Source organism: Melanostigma gelatinosum (genome assembly GCF_949748355.1).
Source record: "Melanostigma gelatinosum genome assembly, chromosome: 6".
NCBI lineage: Eukaryota > Metazoa > Chordata > Actinopteri > Perciformes > Zoarcidae > Melanostigma > Melanostigma gelatinosum.
Window position 1 is genome coordinate 16,494,714 of NC_136639.1, and position 8,320 is coordinate 16,503,033.

General features: G+C 43.9%; 1 protein-coding gene across 1 annotated transcript in view; it reads right to left on the minus strand.

The window, feature by feature from the left end:
• Positions 1 to 8,209, minus strand: part of wscd2 (WSC domain containing 2) — a 39,226-nt gene extending 31,017 nt beyond the window's left edge. Inside the window, exon 1 of the mRNA XM_079269524.1 lies at positions 8,036 to 8,209. The gene's annotated coding sequence lies outside the window, so the exon portion shown is untranslated. The remainder of the gene's footprint in view (positions 1 to 8,035) is intronic.
• Between the last annotated feature and the right edge of the window lie 111 nt (positions 8,210 to 8,320).

Here is an 8,320-nt window from a genome sequence, read left to right on the forward strand (position 1 = left end):
GAAGAAAAAGGACAACTTTGCTCACGAACCCTTCAACGTTGCAACGAAGCATCTACAAGTAAGATTCTTGGCATTTGGGCATAGCTTAGCTTAAATTAACTTAAGTTTAATTCAGGCCATTCATTTATATGTTGATATTCCCGTGTTTTTGTGTGTTTAAGACTGTCGCGTGATATTGAGGTATTACGCAATCATTACGGAGCAGAGAAGCTCCGCTGTATTCGTGTATCAACTATGACTGTTTGCTTGGGATTTATTTGATTTCTTTTCATTGGTTTTACTACACTTCGTGTAGTATTCTCTGCTCATTAAATCAGCTCTGTGAGTGAAGTGTGGAATCTCGGCTATTGTACATAACTGCTGGCAGTTCTACCGACAACGGCACGTTATGTACGATACGCCAGACACCCCCATTATCACTACAACGCGGACAGCACGCAGAAGTCTGATCCATGAGCCCCCACCTTTTTCCTCGTTCCTCCTTTCACGAAACACGCACATACACATAGCTCCTAGTTCTACTCCTGGGGAACCTCGTTCAAACGAGCGCCTCACATCACGTGCTGCCCAGGCATACGTGAGTACATACAGCAGCCTAACTGCCATTTTGTCCGGGTCCCTCGACTCCGCCATCTTTGTAGTTTTTAGCTGTAGTTCTTAAGGCCCCTCCCCTTTGGCCAGCGTCACTCGATGCCGCCATCTTTGTAGTCTTTAGCGTAGCTGTAAGACTCCCTCCTTTTCACCCACAGACCCACACACACACACACACACACAGACATACACTCTCATCCATTTTATTCATTCTTTAGTTTAGGCATATAAAATTGTATGATAACGTTTGTTGGTTGCAATATTAATTGATTCTGATCATCTATTATTTTGATTTAATAAACTCTGTTATACTTTAAGGAGCAGTCGTCTGTGATTACTTGTGCATATGTATTTGATAAGACTGTATGTAGTAGTCTGTGCTCGAACTTAAAAACCTTCACTGTCACTGAATGTATAGTCATACGCAGACTATTGACATTATGAGTGACTACTAATTATGAGACTTAGTTTTATCGTTTGGTTATTGGTCCCTGTTCGCAGGGTGGTGCCCCGTTTATATTAATAATCATTAATAATTGTTACATACATCAATAATTCTATTGATGTCAAGAATTCAGTTTCTTAAATGCTGATAACCCAAACACGCTCCTTTAGTTCCCAACATAGTTAAAAGTTGTATAAGCAGAAATCAACCACAGCAAGAGGTCTCAATTGTTTTCACAGACTGTAGCCTCAACAGAACAGAGTATAATGCAGCCAAAACACATGTTTGAAGTAATAACACAAATCTTCATATATTTTTTTCTCTCTACTGGAAAGATATACTCTTGCTATTAGTATGCAGGCTATACTGCTTTCACCACACATACAACCCACAGCAGAATCGAAAGCATTTGATGCCCATGCTTGTGGAGTTGTGCAAAGTCTGTCGGGGAAATGAACACGAAGTCAAATGAAGGAAGATTGCATTGCATTGCATTAAACGTCATCACTGACTGATGATGTTCAATGCAATTCAGATACTTTATTTTCCCTTTATTAAAAGGGGAAGGAAAGGATGGCAGGAGAGCAGTCAGCTCCACCCCGACTCTTGTTGGACACAAGCGATTTAGCTGTTTTTGATGAGCTCTTCAATGTGCACAGTCACGCAGGGCAGCAAGCTGGGCGCACTGGTCTGGATGCATTCATCTGCAGAACATGGAGTGTGTATGTAGAAGGGTGCTCGGTACGCACGTCTTGCAAAGTGTGTACTGAACCATGGGCCTCATCAGCATCACGCAAATCCGCCTGTAAAGGTCGAGCAGCACCAGAGGCCTGCTGTCAACATTTCCTCTTCAATTAAATATGAACATCATTAGAAGCCTTGTTGCTCATAGGTCCTATTTTTAGTCAACTGTTGTTGTTTTTGTTGACAAGTTGTCACTACGTCCTCATTGTTGGTCCCGTCAGCTCTACATGGAATGACAATTCCACGACTGAGCAAATAAACACATGTATTTAAGTCTGGACTAAAAGGTGGGTTTAATGTATGTTTAATGTTTAATGTTTAAGCCAAATCTTGAAGTGATGAGAGTACAATCTTCGCATGGTTGCAGCTTGATTCGCTTGAATTGAAATATATACATATTGAAGTCCACAAATATTCCCTTTTATTTCCTTCTTTAACCTACATTTTTGTTTGTTGGTTTGATTTCAAACCACATAAAACAGCCGAACAATGTGTCGGACCGAGCTGAAGGACAAAATCTTTTATCAGCAGACATTGTGAATACTACAGTTGATAACGTACTCACTGCATGCAAACACTTTCTTCTGTTATACTTTCTACTGTAATAATAGGAATCATTATAATCATTTTCCAGTATGTGAAACTGTTGTCATCAGTTACCACATGGAGCTAAGACCTCAGAAAAGGAAATTGAGAAAGGGTCACTTCTGCAATGATGGAAAGGCTACGTATATGCGTGTTCACCTGCGAGCACTATTGTGTGTGTGTGTGTGTGTGTGTGTGTGTGTGTGTGTGTGTGTGTGTGTGTGTGTGTGTGTGTGTGTGTGTGTGTGTGTGTGTGTGTGTGTGTGAGTGTGTGTGGTGTGTGTGGAAGTAGAAATGGGTAAAGTATCTGGGGATTCAGGCTTTCTGGAAGCTTTGGGCTTTCAGGAAGGAGCGAGCCTCAGCGCTGCTGCCTCTCCTAAGATGAATAAAATATGACAAGCATGCAACTGTGTTTCAACGTTGCCCTGATGCAACATGGACAACATCTCTGAAGCAACAGAAGGACCGTACAGACAGAGAAACAGAAATCTGTGAAGTTACAGAGCAACAGCGGGATGCTCGGTTATTTTCGTAAAAGAATACCCAAACTTGAGTCCAACATGAATGTGGCTGCTTTAACCTAAAGGGTCAGTTCATGTCCAAGAAACATATTTTCTCACTTCCCTGTCGAGGCATCTTGCCATGCAGATCGTTGGTTTTATGTGCTCGGCTTTTGACTTTAATCCTCTGAAACTTAAAGGGACTCTTTCTTCAGTGGAAAGCAGTTCCAAAGAAAATGTTTCTCAGTGAGGTCTGTGGATTTTCCTGAGTAATTGAGACATTTATGGAAAGAATTTTCTTCAAATCTGTGAGCACCGCAAACAAAACTCCCCCCACCTCAATTCAATTGGAGTGGAGGCAGACATTTCAGAGGCAGATATCCCAAAACGTCTGCAGATAAAACTGAAACTATCTACGTGGATATATGCCAGTAATGGTGAGTGAATGAACTGAGCATTCAAGCGTCAATCAGCGCAGAATTCACAAAATACAGAGTATTGCTCCTCTGATGATGAAAAAGGGAGTGCGAGCTTTTGTCATTTACAGATCCACAGCAGCCTCTCTGTGTTCTTATTTGTCGTGAATTATTCTTGAGTGAGTGAGCCCTTCTCATAGTGCTGCGGCGGTGCATCAGACAAAGAAATAAGCTTTGGAACCCACTACGATCAGGGTCTAACACAGCAAAATGATGCGGATGATGCGGATGATGTCGTGGCCTCAGTCTTCCGCCAGACCGCGTTCAAGTTCCCCCGGGGTGACTGAGGAGAGGGTCAAACCGGGAGTCAGCGACGCGCTGAGCGGGAGCTCGAGCAGAGTCATCCCACCCTCAAGCAACCTGGGAAAGACATCTGCACAGTCACACGGAGCGAGCGGAGGTGATGGGGGTCGACGAGGCGTGGCAAACGGGGCTCGTGGCTGACCGGGCGTGCTTCATTTACTGCATGTGATGGTTCCTAACATCACAGCCAACCTGGGCAGCTCCTCTGACAGATGGAGGATATTAGTGCCGCAGAGGAGCTCAAGTGTGCCCTCTGCTTACCGCCAGATCGGAAAAGTAGCTGATAAGGGGATAGACTTAGGCGCTTCATCCCACTTGCTGCTGGAAATTAATGGAACAAAATGTAAGGCTGAGTGTAAGAACAATAAGCCCTTACTTAAAGGGTGTATAAATGGACGACGCTCGGGTTACTGTTGCACATCTTTCACTTGAAATCCCAGTAGATGCAATTACTGAGCACAACACTGACATGGGAATGTGCTGCTGTTTACCTTTCAATGACATACTCCCAACAGGAAATAAGCAAAAGTAGTGTATCTGTTAAAAAGATGGGTATGCTGTTATTCCATGATAGCCACAGCGGTGGAGGGGGCGGAACAGAGGGATGCAACATCTTGATTTAGCCCGAGTACTTCATTTCACAGCAACCTGACAAATTTCTCTGGCAAGTGTGAGAGCCCAATTAGGTGCGGGCGCGCTGAATGGAGATCTGAAGCCGCTGCTGACGCCGACCGCACAGCTGACAGGCCCGGAGGGGGCTCCACACCCTTCTGACTCTTTATCACATCGGAGCTCCTGCTGCTGTATCGCAGTATTGTTAGGACGGGGCTTATCAAAATCCGTCCTCTTTGAATCAAAAAGCCTGCCTAAATCTTCACAGTGCAGTCTGGATTTGGACGGATGTGTTTTCGCGGATCGACTAACATTGCTCGAGGTGATGTTGTGAAAGCTGAGAAAACACCACAGGGCTGCTCACTGGACAAAATATCGACTTTATCGACCTAATAGAGCTTTAACGAGACTTCTTTAAATGTTTACTGTCAAATTGTGCATTCTCAGTCAAAATCCTTCAAATGATTTGTAATCTTTAGTCATTCAGTTTTCTACCTATTAGGATAGAAGTACCTTTAATGTGAGCACTCTTTTAGGAGTATAAATGGTGCTTTAGTTTGAGGTGCAGCTGACAGACTAACACACAGGCAGCACTGTGACTGCCAGGTCACAGCTCTGTTGGTGCAGCAGGTACAGAAAACAGAGTCCAGCACTTTAACGCCAACAAAAGGCTTTTTGTGAGGCGGGGATCGAGTTGAAAAAGGGACAAGGGGGTCTGCTACTCGAGGTGAGCCATTACAGTGGTGATGTGCTAGTCTCGACGGCACTATCTCAAGGTCGGCCGTGGACCACAGAGAATGTGGATTTTATAGTCACTGTTTTCTCCTTGTCTCCCCCCCAACCCCACATTTCCTCCAATGCTTTCACACTCTCTTCCCCCGTCTTCGCTCTTCAAGCCCGCTGCCTCCTCTGATGATGTTCACACAGTTGTGAGTCAGTCTCAGAGAGTTTGGTTCAGACTGAGAGGAGCCAGAGTTGATGCTGCATCTGACCTCTGGAAGGAGCGCTAATGTTGTAATAAGCCTGTTTGGGGACAAAGTCTTGGAACAGAAGAGAGGTTTTTCTCAATTAAATTGACTGTAAATCATGTAACTTTAAAAACAATCACAGTGGTTATATACGTATATGGACTCATTCAAGACTGCTAGTAGTTTTAAAACTGGGGGGGGGGTTGCACACACACCATTTAAGGCCTCATATTAGCCTTGGCTGGATTAAACAACAGTCATGTCCTCAGCTGGGTGCTTGTCTCTGTCTGAGAGAAAAGTCTGAACAGCAGGTCTGAGTTCAAAAACATAATTGGCTATTCAGGTTTTCAGTCACGGGATCAAAGCTTAATAAGTGGCGTTTGGTTTAAATACTGTAGATGGACTTTAATATGACATATTTTGTTGGCTGTGTTGTGTCTGAATTCTATGGTTTGAGTCTGAGTTTGAGCCATGCATGTAAGTCGATATCCGTCAACACTCGACTTCCGTTAAAGTTTAGGTCTTGGTTCTGTCTCCCACCCAGTATTTTCCTTACCACCTGTCTGGGCGGTGATTATCTGGATACGTCTTCCGGAAGAGGTGCTGTGAATAATCCTCCTATAAGCTGAAAATCTGGCTGAGATGCGCATGCAACCAGACTGACCCACTCCTCGGATCTGTGTGACCGTAACACAGTTTTGAAGATTATCCTCTTTCAGAAATCATCTTTTCTTTCAAGGAAGAGCTAAATAAGTTATTCCAAGCCATACTAAATTAGGGCATACCCCTTTGGAGTTTCACACCAACAAAACTAGAATTTTAAAAACTTTCAGCACGTCTTTGGCGAAGACTGCAGAGTGTTTAACACCAAGCTATTTTTGCAGGCGCTCTAATGAGGATCTCGACATCCTTTTCGTGATGGTGATATATCGGGAGCGAGTACACCACTCAACCTACACACAGCTCTCACTGCACCAGTGGTACTTCACTGTGATGTTGGCTGGCAGAAGCATGCAAACTGCTCCTGTCAGTTCCTCTGGCGATGTTCAAAGCCTTGCAGGCCATTGGCTGTGATCCATGGCTCCTCCCTGAAAGGTCGCCAAGAGGATGACGATGAGATAAGCTCTGGGGGAATACAAGGCCTTCTCAATTCGGCTGCCGGCCACCCCGCCGTTACACAAGACACTTCATATCTGAGCCACTTTCTGAAATTCAGCATCAAATTTCACCCAAAACATCTTTCTTTCATGATTAAATCTTTTCGGCGCAATAGATCAAATTGACAGTCAAATTCCGGGGCTGCGACTTTGACCCTGATTGTTCACTAAAACAAGAGCAGAAGTGGGGACAGCACCCTCCCATATGTACAATACTGTGTTGCTCAGTTGTTGGAATATTCCACTGACGTCTGTTCACTGCCTCAGCGAGGACTGAGCTCACGGGACAGCTCAGCCGCTGTTAGCAACAATAAAATCTTTGTGATTTTATTTTTTAAATGAAGCTGAAACCGCATCGTATGATGTGATAGAGACTCCCAGTATCGGAGGGTTGAATTAGAATTCAAAATCAGAGCTTTGATTTTTATTCCACAGGGACGTTCATGATATTGACCAGTTCTGCTTGGTCTAGATTCAGGAGCTGTATATGAACTGAGTGCCACAACAAGAGGCCTGTCGTGCTCTGTGCTTTCTATTTACTGTCATGCCAAGTGCTGAAATAGCAGCAGCATGAGCAATTAGTGGCGTTCATGAATTGATTTTAACAGCATCTTAACAACCATTATGTTCTTCTTCTTCCACTTCACACTGGGCGGCCGGTTCGACACCGAGGTCATTGGGGACAATGAGGGGGAGAGCAGGCCACTGAATTTGCATAATTTCCTGAAAGTCATTAAGAGTTACCCTTTAAGTGAAATGCCTGCGCAGCTGAGGATAAATATTGCAACGGTCATTTGCTTTATCGATTCATCTGCATAATTTGTTCTCTGATTTTTTTTTGGACTGCTGGAACCAGAGACAGTTTACAAAAAAAACAAAAGACAAACACAGTTGGACAGAGCTGAACTCTTGCTTAAAACAAAGTGAGGTTCTGTACACAACAATAATTCGTTTTTTAAACTACAGAAACAAATGAAGGGTGGAAATGCAGGCTTGGTTCTGCCAGTTTATGATTTGCAGCTCTGGTTAAAAATTAGCAGGAGCAGTGCTCTAATTAAAGTCAGCAACTTCTCACTTTGGGGAAAAGGATGAAGTTGTTCAGACTGTGGGCCACCGACCAACCGTGCACCGGGTTAGAGACGAATGCATTTCTACTGCCCACTGGACATGATAATGTGTATTGGGTAGAGAGCGTCTGTCACACAGCAGCATGCAAATATCACAGAGAAATATCGACACAAAGCCAACGAGTCCAATAAACAGAATAATACATTTAGATGTTTCTGTGCAGGGCAGATTAGGCCACCACCCGCTGTTGGTATCACCTGAGGCTCAGTCTGTTCAAAACACATCAATAGACAAAGCCAACTGCTGTTATTGTTGAGGCTTGTCTTTAACAATTTCCATATTAAAATGCCAGTGATCCAGTGAACAATAAAAAATACCAAAACAAATGTTGGACAACTGATTTCTGGGATTGTGGGATTTCGTTTATACTCCAGGACCAGCAGTTATGATACCAGTGACTCCAGATACAGACTTCTATAACACCACAAATAAAAACCAACCGACATGCACACATCATACAGGACTCTGTGAAATCTTTCCTTCTGGGTTCTCGTCAAATTCAATGTGTGCAGTGACTTCACCTTACCTTTCAACACGAGTCAAGGGGAGGCTTCAGCAGATGGTTTGATGCAGTTCACAAGACGCAACTCAACCGAGGATCTCACAGGCTCTGACATGTTTCATCTCCACGATCGTTCAGCCAAATGGTCACCTGCTTACACTATGCTTTCATCCGCAAATAACTAACGTTAGTAGCCACTCAGTGCTGCTCCGTAACGTACTGTACGGTACCGCGGATAAACCGCTGCACGCTGCTATCTTTCAGTCGGAGGAGGAGGGAGTAATGTAAATATGCCCATGTAGGCTCAAG